This window comes from Peromyscus leucopus, chromosome 23 (genome assembly GCF_004664715.2).
Source record: "Peromyscus leucopus breed LL Stock chromosome 23, UCI_PerLeu_2.1, whole genome shotgun sequence".
Taxonomy (NCBI): Eukaryota; Metazoa; Chordata; class Mammalia; order Rodentia; family Cricetidae; genus Peromyscus; species Peromyscus leucopus.
Window position 1 is genome coordinate 37,296,560 of NC_051082.1, and position 19,901 is coordinate 37,316,460.

The following is a 19,901-nucleotide window of genomic DNA, read 5'->3' on the forward strand; positions in this document are numbered from 1 at the left end:
TCCAAGCCAAGCTGAATAACAAACAACAAAACCTCAAGGGAATTTGTGAAAATATGAAAAACAAAACCAGGAACAACAGCCATTTCACAGATACCCTTACTTGAAAACTATGATCACATGCTGCCTGATATTTAAGAAAACAATGGATGACTTAGATGATGGGGATACCATTCTACACATTACAGCAGAAAAATACCTATCACTAAGCAAAAGCACAATAGAAGGTGAACAAAAGCCATAAAAGGAATATAATGACCACAAAATAAACTTCACTAAATGGATCTGCCACACACATAGCACACTTTAGTATCTACATCAAATCTTTCAAAATAGAAGCAACAATGCAGTGATCTCCACCATCAGTCTTTTTTTTTTTTTTTTTTTTTTTTTTTTTTGGTTTTTCGAGACAGGGTTTCTCTGCTTTGCACCTTTCCTAGAACTCACTTGGTAGCCCAGGCTGGCCTCGAACACACAGAGATCCGCCTGCCTCTGCCTCCCAAGTGCTGGGATTATAGGTGTGCGCCACCACCACCCGGCTCCACCATCAGTCTTGAGTGAACATGGTAATTTACTTTCTTCAAGGCTATGATGAAAAATAAATGAAACATGATTTTTCCCTTGAAGCTGAAAACAATTGTGATGTCTAAAGTCTTCACTAAATCGTCTATGTGAACAGGGTTTTTCTGTTGTATGAGTTTGTCCCTATTTCCTGATTTCAAAATAATACAAATAGGCTTTACAATATTTACAGCACTAGAGACATGGCTTGGCAGTTAGGAAATGTTCACTCCCAGGACCTAGGTTCAATTTTTGACAACTTCCTGTAATTCCTGCTACAAGAAGATCCAAGGGTCTAATGTGCACAGGAATGAGCATGCATATTCACATAACCACACAAACACACACTGATATCATATAATTAGAATTAGAAAAATTCTTTAAACAGTCTTTTATTCATGAAAGATTTTCTCTTGTAAGCATTCATTCCTGTAACACAGGTATTGAGACATTTAATGGCTTAGAGTTTTTCCTTCACCATTAATTCATTCACATAAAAAAAAAAAAGCACTTAGTCATGAAGTCTGAGAAATCAATCCTTCTAAGTTGGTGGTTTTGTTTGGGAATATTTAGGAGATGCTGCCCTGCTGGAGGAAATATGTCACTGGGGGTAGGCTTAGAGAATTTACATCTACAGACCATTTCCAGTTCCCACTCTCTGCTTCATGCTACAGGTTAAGGATGTGCCTCCTAGCATCCTGCTTTAGCTGTCATGTCTGACACTTGTTGCCATGTCACTTTCATGGTGACCTTGTATCCCTCTGGAAACAAGGGCCAAATTAAATTCATTTATAAATTGACTTAGACATTATATCCCAACAATGGAAAAGGAACTAGTACAAATCCATAAAGTTTTACACCTGAATTAGTTATTTTGTGTAATTGAAGAGAAATATAAAACCTAAAAGGGTTACATTATCGTTTAAATTCATAGTGCAAGTGTTAAAGCTCTGGAGAGAAAGGTACCCTGACTGTCGGAATCAGGCTATACCTACAGCTATGAAAGGAGGGTATGCTGGATACCTACAGCTCTGAAGAGAATGGTACCCTGATGGTTGGAAGTCAGGCTATACCTTCTGCCATGAAGGGAAGATATCCTGGATACCAACAGCTGTGAGGAGGAAGGTACCCTGACTGTTGGGAAGTGAGGATATACCTGAAGCTGTGTTCTAGTGGGGAATGGTCTCCCCACAGGATATAGTAATCCCACTCCTCTCCAAAAGAGAGGCATTACATCTATGCTCCGCTCCACTCTGCTAAGAGAGTTTCCTAGCAGAAATGTCTATTGCTGCTCTTCTCCACTCCTATAAGGGAGTTTCTCAGCAGAGTTGTCAATTTCATCTCAGCTCCAACTCTAATTATTACTTTTCTGCTTCACTCAAGTAAGGAGCAAACTGCTGCAGAAATGTAGCCGTCCCCAGTGAAAAATTATTACTTCAGCTCTGCTCCTTTAAAGGAGTTTGCCAACAGAAGTGTCTGCTGCTTCTCTGCTCCAATCCAATAGTGAGTTTCTGATCTGCTTCATTGAAAATTCTTCACCCAAAACTCATTCAAGAGATTTATTTGGGAGGGAAGAATCCAGGGGTGGCTGCCTCTGCAGTTACCAACTGAACAGGGACAGTGCTTGAACAAGCTCAAAGATTGGCTGGATTTCATGCTTAGGGACTGGCTGGTTTCAAGCTCCGGGACTGGTTAGTTTTGTACTTATTTGGTCAAGGGTAGAATGTGTTTCTTTGGCTATGATTTCAGAGCCAACGTGTGTTGCTGTCACTGGCAGCTTTTAAACTTTGGGATCTTTTTTTCAGGTTCAGTGTGTTTATTTCACTAGCTCTGGATTCAGGGACAAAGTGTGTTTGACTCTGGTTTCAGAATCAGGGTATGCTTTTTGGCTCTGATTTCAAGGGCAAAGGGTGTGTCTTTCAATCTCTCTGGTTTCATGGTCAGGGTATGTTTCTTTGGCTGGCCATTTTCATCCTACACACAGGGCTTCATAAATTCATGAAATCATTTTTTCCATGCGTTTTCTGGTGCAAACAATATAAAAATGGACATCATAATGCTTGAACAGATTGTTGACACTGTCAAATATTTTTCTACAGAATACATACTTTTGTGTAACTGATTGTAAGTGTGTTGGCTAAAGATTTTACAAAATAATGTATAATAAGAAACCCTCAGTATCTGTTTCAGATAGTCAAAGACTACTGTAATATGGACAGGCTTTAACAGATTGATTGCACACAAAAAGTTATGCTCTTGTACAAAATGCAAAACTTTACCACACTGACTATATTTATGGGGTTTCTCTGCAACATGATTTTTTCACATGATTTTGAAGATAACTATGCCATGCAAAGGCTTTACCACACTGATTACATTCATAGGGTTTCTCTCCAGTATGTGTTCTTTTATGCTTTTGAAGATAACTGTGCCATGCAAAGGCTTTACCACACTGATTACATTCATAGGGTCTCTCTCCAGTATGTGTTCTTTTATGCCTCCGAAAACCTTTGGGACATGCAAAGGCTTTACCACACTGATCACATTCATAGGGTTTCTCTCCTGTATGTGTTCTTTTATGCTTTTGAAGATAACTGTGCCATGCAAAGGCTTTACCACACTGATTACACTCATAGGGTTTCTCTCCAGTATGTGTTCTTTTATGCTTTATAAGCTTACTGTGCCATGTAAAGGCTTTACCACATTGATTGCATTCATAGGCTTTCTCTCCAGTATGAGTTTTATTGTGTATTAGAAGATGACCTTGTTGTGCAAAGTCTTTACCACATTGACTGCATTCATAGGGTTTCTCTCCAGTATGTGTTCTTTTATGCATTTGAAGGCTTTTGTGATGTGCAAAGGCTTTACCACACTGATTACATTCATAGGGTTTCTCTCCTGTATGTGTTCTTTTATGTATTTGAAGATTTCCATGCCATGCAAAGGCTTTACCACACTGATTACATTCATAGGGTTTCTGTCCAGTATGTGTTATTTTATGCCTTTGAAGGTGACTGTCACATCCAAAGCCTTTACCACACTGATTACATTCATAGGGTTTCTCTCCAGTATGTGTTCTTTTATGCTTTTGAAGATAACTGTGCCATGCAAACGTTTTACCACACTGATTACATTCATAAGGTTTCTCTCCAGTGTGTGTTATTTTATGCCTTTGAAGATGACTGTCACATCCAAAGCCTTTACCACATTGATCACATTCGTAGGGTTTCTCTTCCTGTATGTGTTCTTTTATGCTTTTGAAGATAATTGTGACATGCAAAGGCTTTACCACACTGATTACATTCATAGGGTTTTTCTTCAGTGTGTGTTCTTCTATGTATTTGAAGACTTCTGTGATATGCAAAGGCTTTACCATGTTGATTACATTCATAGGGTTTCTCTCTTGTATGTGCTCTTTCATGCATTTGAAGAGTACTGGAATATGCAAAGGCTTTAACCCATTGAGTATTTACTGAAGTTTTCTTTCCAGTCTGACTTCTTCCATGCCTGCAAGGATAATGGCACATGAAAAGGGATTAGAACATTCAATATATTGTTGAATCTTTATATCTGTATGAATTAATTTTACAATTTTGTCAAATTGTAATGAGGAATTAGATCTTAATGTTTTATCACTGTGTTTACACTTATGTTGTTCCCCTTCATTAAGGGTTGTTTTGCATATGTGAAGATACCTATGATCCTTTATTACATGGTTCTGATTTACAAAATCCTTTTTCTACATGGGATTATTCACATATTTGAAGAGAACTGGAAAAAAAACAGAGCTTTAACACCCTTATTGCATTCACAAATTTTCCTGCATTGTGAGTTGTACTACATTTTCTAAAATAACTATAAAAAACAGAAGTTCTTACACCGTCGTAGAACTTAGGAATTTTCAGCAGTGTGAGTTTGTTGATGTGTTAACAATGAAACAGAAAAATTGATTACTTGTATACATGAGTCAAATTCAACAAGTATACAATGTGGGGATTGCCACATATCTTCATTGTTCTGAGAGAGAAATGTTATATTTTTCCATATCCCTATGCTCATATGACTTCTATCCATAGTGTGTATGGATATAAACTAGCAAAGGAAGAATAACCAATAAAAGGTTTCCACATTGAATTCACAGTTTGACTTTCTGTCCTCATAGATTTGTGGTATGGGGATTAAGGCTTCTCCACAACAACTGCTCCATGACTCTTGACTCTTACTACGCCCTCATTAAACAGCACAGTCACAACAATATATGAGTTACACTAGCTTTACTATGGACTATATGTTCATTAGAAAGTCTTGAAGATATACTTATTACCTCTTCACTGTGTTAACCTTTTGTAATATGAGTGGTATGAAACTAAATGGGTTGGCCATTCTACAGCATAGCTCTCATGGAGCTATGATTCAAACTGTAATATATGTTAAGGCATTGTTTCCTTGATTTATTTCTTAAAAGAATGATTTGCAAATACAATTCATCTACCTGAAATTGAGGTATATGCTTTTGTGAGAATTTAATAATTATTGATACACTTTAAGCTGTGCTTATTTACACTGTTGTTTTTGTTTAAAACTCCAGGACACATTACAATTTCTTTGGTGGCACATTTGTTTCAACTTTCACATGGAAATTACCTTTTACGTCTCCTAGAACTTTGACAATGTTCTTCAATATTATGGTCTTCCCAACTGTATCCTAAAATATAGTACCATAAAATGTATGTTATATTATTGAGAACTGTGCAAAATTTTAATTACTATCTTCAGTGAACCTTAGAAGCCAGCCTAGTTTTTTTTACCTCATTCTTGTTCTTTCTTAATTAATTATAAAAAAGCATCAATAACCAAGGAACAGTTGTCCTCTTATTTAAAAAAAAAAAAGAAAAGAAAAATTCAGTCTTACCTATACTTGTGAGGTTCCTGTAGGTCTCTAGCATCACATCTTTGTAGAGATTCTTCTGGGAAGGATCCAGCAATGTCCACTCCTCCCAAGTGAAGTTGACATGCACATCATCATAGGTCACTGCATTCTAAAATATTCCATATATATGTACAACAGAAAGTATGATACTGACAACATTATAAGTGTATACTTCTTTGACAATGTAGTCATATAATTCTGGTGCTCCCTACTCTTATTCCATGACATAGACATTATAATGTAATCACCAAGTAACTTTAGAAGGAAACTGAATATGAGAGTCACCTCTGTCATTTCTGCACCCTTTGAATGGGATATGACCTTGCAAGTGAAATGCCTATTAACAAACATAGAAAGACAAGTTAAACAGATCAACAGCACAGAGTATACATGAGAAAAATTGTATGAACAATTACTAACTAAAAAAAGAAAAGAAAAGAAAAATAAGACAGACAAATTGGGTGTATTGGCTTATGCCTTTAACCCCAGCATTTGGAAGGCAGGGGTAGGTATGCCTCTGAGTTGAATGCCAGCCTACTCTATGCAATCAGGTCCAGGACAGCCAGAAGTACATATTAAGACCCTATCTCCCATGCAAAAATCTGTCAAACAAATAAAGTAATAGAAAGAACTCAGAGGTTTAAACTGAAATTCCTCCAAAGACTTATGCATTTACACCAGTTCTTTATTCATCTTCCAGAAACCTGAAGTGCCCCAATTTAAATGGTAACACCAATAAGTTTTTACTAAAAGGCCCTGTGTGTTTAAACAGTTACAAAAGGACAGATGAAAGCATTAGCAATATAAATGTTGATCATAAATGATCAACACAGGGCAGGAGAGATGGCAGAGTAGTAAAGAGCTCTTGTTGGTTTTGCATTTAGGTAGGCTTAATTGCCAGTACTTACATGGGGATCACAACTATTCTTTATTCCAAGTTGGGGATTTCTGAGAACAGCTTTTGATCACTGCAAGGACCAAGTACCCATGTGGTTTATTACATCAATGAATACAGGTAAAATATTCATATCCATTTAAAATTTCAAAACAAACAAAAACAGGCAGAAAGAAGGTCATTCACCTGCAATCCAGTGCCTCAGAAGGCTCAGGCACTATTAATGTCATGAATGCATGCTATCCTGGGAAACAGAATGATAATCTGCCAAATTTTAAAATTCAAAATATGGGTGAAGCTCAGTACAACAGCATATGCTTGACACATGCCACATTGTCAAAAACCTATATTCCAGGCCCATCACCCAATAATATAAAAACAAAACAAAAAAAAACCAGGAATGTTGGCCCACCATTAATCCCAGGACTTGGGAGCCAGAATTAAGGGAATCTCTGAGTTCAAGACCAACCTAGTGTACAGAGGTATACTTTCAGGACAGCCAAGGCTACACAGACAAACCTTGTCTTCAAAATCAAAGAAACAAAATATTTAAAACAGTAGGCTAACAAACTGCTTTAGCACTGAAAAGCAATTGCTTCTACTGTATCTTATGTGACTTAGAGATAGAGTCTATAGTGGTGGCGAACACATGACAGCACAAGAAGGAAGCTGGATGATTAGTTTCAAGTACAACACAGTAGACACAAAGAACAGGAAATGGGTTGAGGCTATAGAGACTTATATCACACCCTGAATGAGGAATTTCATCCAGAAAGGCTCCCCCTACTACAAACAACCAAAAGAAAGTCACCAAGGAAAAGACACATGTTCAAATACATCATCTTATCAGGGAGGTTTATCAATCAACTACATTCTAACCCAGGTCACTATAGGCTCATGGTCATTTATGAAGAAAATACATTTATTCAGTCACTTCAAAGATCCTCATAGTCTACAACAGACCTTACAGGGCTCAAGTGTCCAAAGTCTCTCCTGACACTCAGGACAATATCTTGACAGTGATATCTTGTAAAATCAGAAAACAAGTTACAAGTCTGTAGGTCACTAAAAGTTAAAACTGTCATTTTTTTTCCTCTGCCACCAGTTTCCTGACAGTGCCGGGGAAGAGTACTGATAGCTAGTCAATCTGCATCACAGCTTGAAACGCCTAGTAAGAGGGAAGCCCTTTTTGATCTAAGAGGTTCTCCGGTGCTGTGGGATGTTCTGTATGCTGTGAATGTGTTGCTCTAATTGGTTGATAAACAAAACGTTGATTGGCTAGTATTGAGGCAGGAAGTATAGGTGGGATAAACAAACAAGGAGAATTCTGGGAAGTGGAAGGCTGAGTCAGGAGATGCCAGCCTGTCATCCAGGAAGCAGCATGTAATGGCACACAGATAAAGCCACAGAACATGTGGTGACATACAGATTAACAGAAATGGGCTGAGTTTAAGTATAAGAACCACTTAGTGGCAGGCCTGAGCTAATGGCTGAGCAGTTTTAATTAATATAAGTTTCTGAGTGATTATTTTATAAGTGGCTGCAGGGTCTGCAGGACTGGGCAGGACCACAGAAAACTTCACTTACACTTGTCCTCTCTCCATCCCTCCACAAATTCTTCCCTTACAATTTCTTCCATGTTAAGCATGTGTGAATATGTATGTACAAATATATAAAGAAAACCTACTAAGTCCATTTGTGTTGGTTGTGTGTATATGGTCAGGGATGAACATATTGTATTGGATATGCAATTAGGGAGCTCAACCTTGCCTGAGGCTAATTCTCCTACCTACCAGAGAATTCCACTCTTAAAAGAGCAACAAGAATCTGACCCCAAAGTGAACTAGGCTGCCTTGGACAGGGAACATTATCAAGAACAGAAAATATTATCAAGAATAGAAAACTTGAGGTGGTAAATACCTCAGCTAACAATTGCTGGTGCCATGGCCATAAAGTTCTGGAGCTAGAGTGAAGACTATGAACACTTTCCTGAACCAATCACAGTCTCCCTTGGTTCTGTGGTCTTCTCACCATACCCTATTGATCATTCTCCTCTTGGATGATTTTGAAATCCTTAAATTACTACATCTACTTTCTAAGTACTATGTTTACAGGCCTATGCCACCATGCCTGACTTAGGTGGCTTCAACTTCATTTAGTGAGGCATTAGATTGACAGGATGAGTAATATAAGAAGTTACAATCAACTATATTCAAAGACTATTTATCTCTGTGAGCCTGGCTTTCACCATCTGCTGAATAAGAACAGACCAGGTCATTTGATGAGACTCAATAATAAGGAAACATAATATTGCTTATAGTTGTAAGATAGTGGACTTTAAGGCAGGAAGGCTGCATTGGATGGGAGCCTTCTTCTGTTACTGGAGTTAGAACCAGAGCCTGTGCACTGGCTACCCTACCACCTAGGCTCAACCACTCATTCTCTGTAAGCCAATTAAATGAACCAAGTTATCCAGTGAGTGACATGCCACCTATAATGCAGTCACTCTGGAGGCACTGGAGACAGATCTCTCTGATGTCCTAAAACAGCCTAGTCTATAGTGGGTGTTCCAGGCCATATAGGGAGTCATGATAATAGTATTCTTTAAAAAAAATAAGAAAAGAAAAAAGAAATAAATAGAAAATGAAAAAAAAGCAAAATTACTAATGAAAATTTAAAACATGATATGTATTCAGTTTGACTAATTTGGAACAATGATGAAAATATAAAGTAAATAATCCATCCTAGTATCCTAACAGGTTTAGACAGGAAGCAAATATATGCAAAACTAAGTAATCTAATGAAGGAATATACTCAATTTTCACGTCTCTAAAATCCTCACACATTCTCAGATCCTGTCTCTCCTGTAAGGCGGTCAGATAAAGAATGTTTCCTCAGTAGAGACATTCTTATTTGGAGTACTCAGTCTTTTCTCACAGGGAAATTTCATAGGGTCCACTGTTTCACTAGTTGTTAGCCAAAAGGAGAGATCTAAATGTTTCTTTAGAATATCCTTATTCCAAACAGGAAGGCAGGTTACAGGGCTAGACAGGGTGGGGACTGAGGAACTTTAAGGTCTAAGTTGGGACCACAAAGTGGGGGCCCACAGGAAATTGTCACTGACGGCTACATGTAGTTGCCAAAAACAGGAAAGAGTGGGAGACCTGCAGGGCAGTGATCCACCACAGCTGAGAGGACACAGAGAACACAATTAGGTCACAGCTTGTCCTCAGGTACACCCCAAGCATTGCTCTGTCATGTGATCTGGATTTTCACAACCAAAAATCCCTCCTAACAATTCCCCCATACTCTACAGATCTTTGCAAATGCCTGATTGCCCTAGCCTTAGAGTGACTTGTGGATCTCCTGACAACCTGGATGTCATCTGGAGTCACCACAATTCTGGGCCCCACCTGAAAGTTTTACAGGCATCAAGGAAGCAGAATATGATCCCATTCAGACAAGTCAGTCTTAATTCTTGCAAGATCCTCTTCTCTCCTTTCAAGAGGTATAAACTCCAGCATGGGTACACCCCACATATGCCCTTGTGGGTTTGCACCGCTGCTCATTTATGACACTAGAGATAAACTCAGTCTTGTGGCTTTGGTCAATCAGTCAAAAACCTTTTAGGACTTGTATTGTCAGTTACACTCCTGATCATTTATTTTAACTCTTCCTACATTTTGTGGAGATTGGGCTTGGAAATTTCTTTAAGAACCATGTCTAAGTTAGTTTTGAATGCTATCAGTCTTGTATTTCTTTTGAGTGATCGGGCTGATGTAAAGATGAAATGAGAATCATCCATTCACACGTTACTGCTTTAATGACATGTTCAGGGCCATGTTCAACCCCTGAGAGCACTGGCTGTCATTCACAGGGCCTGACTTGGATTCCCAGCACAAAGAAGACAGCTCGCAACTGTCTCTAACTGCAGGCACTGGGGAACAGACTCTCTCATGACCTCCCCTGGGACTTGTCCACCTATTTATGTGCACACTGGCGAATCGTACACATCTACATTAAACCTCGTTCCCTTTGAAAACAACATCTACATGAAGAAAATGTTTTAAAATATGGAATCACATATATATCTGTTTTTTATCATTTGTAGATCTGGTACCCTAGCAGGCCCAGAGAATGCATCGGATTTCCTGGACCTAGAAATACAGGTAGTTCTGAGCCATCTGATGTGGGTATGCAAGAGGAGCATGACTATTCAGTGAACTCTCTAGTTCCCTAATATGACATTAAAATGTAGATGAAGCTGCCAGATTACTCCTTCTGTCTCTTATCACTTGAAGGTGATGAAAGTCTCCTCTAGATGGCTGTCAAAGGATTCAATAGCTTTCTATCCCTCTGTGAATGGACTCTCTACTTTGCTTCTTATTTTAATTATTAACACAATTCTCTTGATATGAGTACAGATATCAAAAGATAACAAACCTAACTTGTTAAAAAAAAACAGTCAGTGTCCAGTCAGATTATATAGGGAAAGTTCCATAATTTGAGATATTTTTTTTTTTTTTTTTTTTAGAATTTTTGAGATAGGATACTTCTACATAGCCATGGCTGTCCTGGAACTCACTATGTGAACCAATCTGACCCCAAACCTTAAACTCAGAGAGACTGGCCTGCCACTGTATTGCAAGTGCTGGGGTTACAGGTATGCACCTCTAATCCCAGCTGAGATATGTTTTTTTAAATGATCTATCTTTAAATCAGAGAATTAAAGGATGAAATAAGATTTTTTAAAAAACCATCTGATGAACAGTAATGCCTCTAGAAATTCTGTAATAATAATGTAAACTGGCAGGTCATTTCATATATTCTCAATAACTGGGTCATTTACTTTGCCAATTTCATCCATTTAAAAATGTTTGAACTATGTGTGTATGTACCTGTGCCATCATGTATATGTGGCAGTGAGAGGACAACTTAAAGGTGTCTATTATCTACTTCTCCTATGTGAATTCTAAAGATGAAACCCAGGGAGTCATCTGGCTGCAAGTGACCTCAATGGTGCTTGTTTGTATTTAAACATTATTTATGCATGTGCCAGTGTGGGTGTGTGCATATGCCACAGCCTGAGTGTAGAAACAAGTGAAAAATTTGTAGGAGGAATTTGAGTCTTCCAGAGATTTAACTCGGGTCTTTAGGCCTAGCAGCAACCAACTTTACCCACTGAAACAATCCTATGGCAATAGATTGTGGTTCTGAGAAAGTGTTAGGAACTTTCTCAGTGTTTAAGATTAAGTGTTTAATCCACAGAATCAGCTAACACAATCCAAACAAAAGGAAAAAGAAAACAAGAGATAGCAGTACATCATTTCCATTTGCAAATAGGATCTATTATTCAAATTGTCCTGTTTTGCTCTATCATTAGATGACATAATATTTACAACCTGAGGAGAAGATAATGAAAGGGTATACGGCACTGGTTTGGTTATCACAAGTCGAAGAGTCATGAGTGGAAGAGTCATGAGCCATGGTTACCAGAGTTAGAATGGGCTTTATTAGAGAGAAGAAGGGATAGGAGAGAGAGAGAGAGAGAGAGAGAGAGAGAGAGAGAGATGCAGAGAAAGAGAGAGACTGAGAGCAGAGAGAGATGCAGAGAGAGAACATGGAGAGAGAGAATGTGGGGGTGCATGTCCGGCTTTTAGGCTGAGATGCAGTCGCCCGCTGATGAGGTAATAAGGCACCAGATGAGACCGCCAAGCTGCGCATATACAGAATCCTTACAGATAATAGTTTACTAATGTAATTTTCAACTAGTTTAATTGGTGGACCAGTGAGACAGCTAAGAAATGTCTGTGCAAGGCTGGGACCTGACCTTGATCACCATATGAAGAGGGACAAAAGTAGACCCCAAAAAGTTGTCTTCCAGTTTCTACATATCTGTCATGGACTAAAAACCCATAATCACATCACACACACACACACACACACACACACACACACACACACACACACACCAGGAATGTTTTTGTTTGTTTTCTTTTGTTTTTAATAAATCTCATTGCCATACATTATCTGGCATCTCTGGATAATCCCCTGGAAGGCAGTACTTCAAGATGAAGTGACAAATGGGAAACTAATAGGGCATAAAGAAGCATAAAACTTCAAATAATATATACCTATCCATAGCACAACAAGCTATGTTGTGAAGTATTGATGTGGATTACATGCCAAACACTGATGCTGACAAATTTCCAGCATTTCAATATTATAGACTGATCACGCCTTTTCAGTAACTTTTTAATTTTATTTTTAGTGATTCTCGCTATTACTGCCTTTCCTCTTGGGAAATTTTGTGTAAGTTTTTGTAAAGAATAAAAATGTGTACAATGATAAACTCTCTAAACAAAATAATTCTTTGGAAAAAAATCCCTGTCACCATGGAATTCCATTGTGCCCTCCTAATTGTACCAAGAACAGGAAAGTTAGAGATTTACTAGACACATCTCATCCCAAGGATAAAATGTCTGCTATTCAGATCCAGAGACTAATGCAATTAAGGGCAAGTGTTGACTTAATGAATGTAGAGAAGTTAGAATGGTATGGTATAATGGGAAAAGTGTAAGACACAAGGACCTTCCCTTTGGGGAGCATTATGAGAGGAAGAGGCCCATATAGTAAAAATAAGGAATTGTAGTATAGTGTCTGCTCCCCAAAAGTCCTTTTCCCAAGGTCAGGCATTTGGATAAGGGTCTCCATTATTCCCTCAAGGGGTTCAGGAAAGTTCCCAGTTGCTAAAGTACTCATTCTCCTTATCTGTGGCAGGAGGAACTTGTGGTCCTTTCATTAACATAAATCTGGTGCCTATTATCAAGGTCAAGGGTAGGTTCCTTAACCCATAATTTCTTTCTTTTTTTTTTTTTTTTTTTTTTTTTTTTTTTTTTTTTTTTTTTTTTTTTTTTTTGGTTTTTCGAGACAGGGTTTTTCTGTGTAGCTTTGCACCTTTCCTGGAACTCACTTGGTAGTCCAGGCTGGCCTCGAACTCACAGAGATCTGCCTGGCTCTGCCTCCCGAGTGCTGAGATTAAAGGCGTGCGCCACCAATGCCCAGCCTAACCCATGATTTCAAGCCAAACACCAGCTCACAAGCCCTGTTTTCTCCTGTTTAATCATACATGAATCTATAGAACATAAAAGGTGTCTTTTTTCAATTAAACACTGCTGGTAGCCATTCAGTTCTCCCTCATATCATGTCAGTGTCTTTCTCTCTCACCCCTGCTGACTCCACACATTTTCTTTGGAACATGATCCCCCTCCCAAGCAGGTCTCCAGCAAAATATACAATTTATTGTTGGTCATCCTACATTATTATATTTCTGCCAAATATATGAAAATGGTGTTTTGGTACACACATGGGGTATTTAATGGGTCTTATACTTTCTTCTTTTAAGCATTTTAACACTAACATTGTTGAAACGTGTTGACAAAACAGTACAAATTGGGGGTACATCATCTACTCTTGGACATTTACTCAGGAGGCTGACACAAAAGGATCATGAGTTCAAATGTATCCGTGACTAAATACAGATATGCAAGCCAGGCTAAATAACTAAAAATATCTCAAGGGAATTTGTGAAATTATGAAAATCAAAACCAGGAACAATCTTTCACAGACATAGCAGTTTTGGACTATTACGAACATAGTTGAGCAAGTATTCTTGTGGCAGGATGGAGGAGCATCTTTTGAGTATATGTCCAAGAGTGGTATAGCTGGGTCTTGAGATAGATCAAATCCCAGTTCTCTGAGGAACAACCATATTGATTTCAAAGCTGTATAAGTTAGCAGTCCCACAAGCAATAGAGGAGTGTTCCCCTTACTCCACATCCATGCCAGCATGATATGTTTCTTGTGTTATTGGTCTTCACTATTATACAGGTGTTAGATAAATCTCAAAATAGGTTTTATTTGCACATCCTTGATGGCTAAGGATGTTGAACATTTCTTTAAGTGTTTCTCAGCCATTTTAGATTTCTCTGTTAAGAATTCTGTGTTGAGCAATGGAGTACTACTCAGCAGAGAAAAACAATGAAAGCATGAAATTTGCAGGCAAATGGATGGAACTAGAAAAAAATCATCCTGAGTGAGGTAACCCAAACCCAGAAAGACAGTCATGGTATGAACTCACTCATAAGTGGATTCTAGATATAAAATAAAGAACAATCAGACCACAACCCATAGAATCATGGAGGCTATGTAGCATGGAGGTTCCTAGGATGACTGTGGCTTATAATAAATTTCAGTTTTACTCAATTATTGAAAAAAAATAGCCAAATGAATGGAAACACATGAACTATAAACCAAAGGCTGAGGGGCCCCCAGCTGGATCAGGCCCTCTGAATAGGTAAGACAGTTGATTGGCTTGATCAGTTTGGGAGGCAACTAGGCAGTGGGACCAAGTCCTGTGCTCAATGCATGAGTTGGCTGTTTGAAACCTGGAGCTTATGCAGGAACACTTGGCTCAGTCTGGGAGGAAGGGACTGGACCTGCCTGGACTGAGTCTACCAGGTTGATTGCAGTCCTCGAGGGAGGATTTGCCCTGGAGGAGGTGGGAATGGAGGGTGGGCTGGGGGTAAGGGGGGGTGGGAGGGGGGAGAATAGGGGAACCTGTGGCTGATATGTAGAACTGAATGGTATTGTAAAATAAAATAAATAAAAAGGAAAAAAAAGAATTCTGTGTTGAGATCTGTACCTCATTTTCATTGGGTTATTTGGTTTGTTCATCTCTAGTTTCCTAAGTTCTTTATTTTCCTGAGTGAGGCAACTGAGAACCACATAGACAAACATGATATGTACTCAATTATAAGTGGATATTAGCTATTAAGTATAGACTATCAGTACAATCCACAAACCCACAGAGGCTAAGTAACAAGGACATGCACAGATCTCCCTAGAAAGAGTAGATAGAATAGATTTTGTGGCTCAATGGTCCTGGCAGGACCAGGAACCATCAGATGAGGAAGGGAAGAACAGAAGGAGAGTATACATGGAAAGCTGATTGGAATAGGGGAGATTTTAGGGGGCAATATGGAAAACTAGTATAGTGTAACCTTCCTGGAAGCTATGAGTGTGACCACAGTGAGGACTCCAAGTAAGTAAGAGTACAGAACCTGAACTGGCCATCTTCTGTAACCACACAAGGCTCTCAGTGATGGGACTGGAACACCAACCCAGCCACAATATATTCGATCTACACTGGTCCTGTCTTCAAGATATGCTGGGGCAATGGCAGCTCAGAGCTTGTGTAATAGCCAACCAATAACTGGTGTAACTTGAGGCCCGGGCCACAAGAGGGAGCCCATACCCAACACTGCCTGGATGAGCAGGAACTGGAAGTTGACTGGCTCTGAGAATTAAGGTAGATCCAAATACAATTGACCAAAAAGAAAAAAGTCTATGAAATGATTCCTAACTATATTCTACTATAATTAGAGAATGGTGCCTACACCAACTGTCATCAGAGGGGTCTCTTCCAGCAGCTGATTGGAGCAGAGGTCCTCATAAAACACTACCTGGAGCTCTGGGAATCCTGCTGTAGATGTGAGAAGGGATTGTAGGAGCCAAAAGGGTCAAGGACACAAGGAGAACATAGGCCACAGAATCAACTGAACAGGGATCATAGTGGCTCACAAAGCCTGAAGCAGTAATCATGGAGCCTCCATGGCTATGTGCCAGGTCCTATGCATATATGTTATGGTTATGTAGCTTGGTGTTTTTGTAGGACTCCTAACAGTGTGTGATAAGGTGTCTCTGACTCTTTTCCTGCTCTTGGTACACTTTTCCTCCTACTGCATTGCCTCATGCTGCCTTGATTATGAGGGTCTGGGACTAGTCTTATAGTAAGTTGTTATGTTGTGTTTGGTTGATATAACTGGAAGATCTGCACTTTTCTGAAGGGAAATAGAGGAGGAGTGGATTGGGTGGAGAGGGGATCAGTGCAGGAAACTTGGGGGGAGTAGAGGAGGAGAAAATTTACTGTATGAGAGGATATATTGTATGAAAAAATAATTGTTAAAAAAGAAAAAGAGAAGAATGTGGATACAAGAAGGGAAAACTGGACCAAGACAAGAAAGAAAAAAAAACTCAGCAGGGAAAACACCAAGTCCTACAGCTCTATCTCGGATACATGGGGTTTCATTTTCAAAAGGCTTAAAAAGCTCGATTCTTTCAAATTTTCATCCATGTCCCTCCTTTGCTGCTTCCACTCCCTGTATCCAGCTGCCCATGGCAGATATTTCATAGTTTGTGTAGCTCAATATCAAATGGTCTCAAACGACACAGTCTTCATCTTCATGGCTTCATGTAATGGACTCTCAGAGTCTCCACACTGGGCTTCTGACCCATGCCAAAGAACAGTGCTGAACTGAAACTTCAGAGGAAGAACCCATGACCTTTACATTTTGCATCTTTCTTGTTTCCAGAATCAGTACAACATGAGTAATCTCCCAAAACTCTCTAAATTTGGATTTTAAGTTGTAATGGACCTTACCATACTTGAACCAGAGTTGCAGCAGGTTCTACAATGAGATTCCTTTCTGAGAACAGGAGTCATTTTGCTTACTCCTTCCATAAATTGAAAGTTTACCTTAATGGAGTCTTATCCTTTGGATGCCTTTATAGGCTTCTGCTGTAGAGCAAGTGCCTTCATTTTAATGGTTACAATCTCCTTAAAAGTTCCTGTTCCACCAATGGACTGCTATCTGAAACTACCTAATGTTTTTCTCTACAAAACACAAGTTTTTCATTTCTTTTTTGTTTGTTTCTTTCTTTCTTTTTCACTAGAGACCTTAATGAGTCACCATACTAACCATCCAACAAAATCAGTATGTTGTTGAAGAAATCAACCCATTACTTTATAATTCTGGTTTACTCAGATTATCTAGGAATGGAGAAAAAGCAATTTGAGGCCAAAATATCATACAGATGACTTCTGGCCAAGTTTTTCATGGAGTCTATTTCCCACTGAAATCCTATGACCTCAGTCTTCACTGTCTGAGTTGCTCTCAAGATTCCCATCTTCTCAGTCCTACAAGAATAGCCACTTAATCTCTGTTTACAGCTTTCTTTCTTTTTTCTTTTAAATAATTTTTACTATTTGTATCTTATCTATGTAGGATTTCTTTGCCTTGATTTACATAACTCTTTTCTTTATTTTTTACAATATAATTTAATTCTACATATCAACCACGGATTCCCTTGTTTTCCCCCCTCCTGTCCCCCTCTCCTTCCCCCCAGCCCACCCCCTATTCCCATCTCCTCCAGGGCAAAGACTCCCCCGAGGACTGCGATCAACCTGGAAGACTCAGTCCAGGCAGGTCCAGTCCCTTCCTCCCAGACTGAGCCAAGTGTTCCTGCATAAGCTCCAGGTTTCAAACAGCCAACTCATGCACTGAGCACAGGACCTGGTCCCACTGCCTGGATGCCTCCCAAACAGATCAAGCCAATCAACTGTCTCACCTATTCAGAGGGCCTGATCCAGTTGGGGGCCCCTCAGCCATTGGTTCATAGTTCTTGTGTTTCCATTCATTTGGCTATTTGTCCCTGTGCTTTATCCAACCTTGGTCTCAACAATTCTCGCTCATATAAACCCTCCTCTTTCTCACCAATTGGACTCCCGGAGCTCCACCCGGGGCCTGGCCGTGGATCTCTGCATCCAGTTCCTTCAGTCATTGGATGGGGTTTCTACCACAACAATTAGGGTGTTTGGCCATCCTATCACCAGATTAGGTCAGTTCAGGCTGTCTCTCAACCATTGCCAGCAGTCTATTGTGGGGGCATTTTTGTGGATTTCTGTGGGTCTCTCTAGCACTTTGCTTCTTCCTATTCTCATGTGGTCTTCATTTACCATGGTCTCCTATTCCTTGTTCTCCCTCTCTGTTCTTGATGCAGCTGGGATCTCCCGCTCCCCATACCACAAGGGCACTTGCTCAGCTATGTTCATATCAGCATTGTTTGTAATAGCCAGAACCTGGAAACAACCTAGATGCCCTTCAACTGAAGAATGGATAAATAAAATGTGGTACGTATACACAATGGAATACTACTCAGCACAGAAAAACAATGACATCATGAAGTTTGCAGGCAAATGGATGGATCTAGAAAAAATCGTCCTGAGTGAGGTAACCCAGACTCAGAAAGACAAACATGGTATGTTCTCACTCATGGGAGGATACTAGATGTGGAACACGGATGACTGGACTGCTACTCAGAACACCAGGGAGGCTACCTGGAAAACAGGACCCCAAGAAAGACATGGGGATCACACTTTGACGGAGAAATGGATGAGATCTACATGAACAGCCTGGACGTGAGTGGAGGTAATGAAGGGCGAGAGTCGAGGGAAAGAGTGTTTACAGCTTTCTATGGCTTTTGCCACCTAATGTCCTGATATCTTCAACCTTCCTCAGTCCTAGGCCCTATGCAGCAACAAAATTACTTTCTGTGTTCCATGTTTTATTCTAACTTGTTTGTTACTTGCTGTTATTAAATTTTTCAATGAAAAGCATCTTATGTAATGAACAGTTTTATTTGGCTGAAATTGCCAGATCACAACCCATCATTGTGGGAGCTTAGGATAGAAACTCAAGCTAGCAACTGAAGGCAAAATCCATGGGCAAACTTTTCTGCCAGCTTTCTCTCATCCTTGGTCTTCTGCTCAGCAAGCTCTCTTATCCAGCCCAGGCCCACTTATTACGTATAATGCCATGCTCAGTGGAAGGGCCTTCTGATATTAACCATTAATCAACACAATCTCTCACAGACATAGTAACTAGCAATTCTGTTCTGGACATACTCTCAATTAATGTTCCCTCAAATGAAACTAGGCCACATCATATTGACAGCTGAACCTAATCAAGACAAAAAGACAATAATATCTCAGAAGGATTTTGAAACCCCAAACCAATGTTTTAACCATATCAATCATTTAATCAGAAAAAAAACCAAGTATGAAAATAGCAACAACGAGGAAACATAGATATGGCTAGAAATAGGATAGGCAAGCCTCTAATATCAAAAAAACTACAACTGTCTCTCCACGGAAAGTTCACATACCAAAATAATAATAATAATTAATAATAATAACTCAAGGAACTCATAACATAATACAGAAATTTTCCTGGATACAAAAATTGGTGAAGGTCCATCATTTTCCAGGAAAACAACAATATAATTAGATGGCAATAAAACTACAACATTGATGGAACCACTGAAAAAAACAAGACACAAAGACATACCTACAGATACGTATCATGGTCCTTTAACAAGAACTACAAGATTATAATCTAAACCAAACTATAAGAAATCTCGAGTGGGAAGGGGGAGAACAGGGGAACCCGTGGCTGATATGTAGAACTAAATGGTATTGTAAAATAAAATAAAAGGAAAAAAAAGAAAGAAAGAAATCTCTGGCTGGGGTTCAGGATTTAGCTCAGTGGTAGAGCTCTTGCCTAGCAAGCACAAGGCTGGGTTCGGCCCTCAGCTCCGGAAAAAAAAAAAGAAGAAAAA

The 19,901-nt window shown here is 39.2% G+C and overlaps 1 pseudogene; it reads right to left on the reverse strand.

Moving 5' to 3' along the window:
• Window positions 1-684: 684 nt before the first annotated feature.
• LOC114689060 overlaps window positions 685-19,901 on the reverse strand; it is a 42,030-nt pseudogene continuing 22,813 nt past the window's right edge.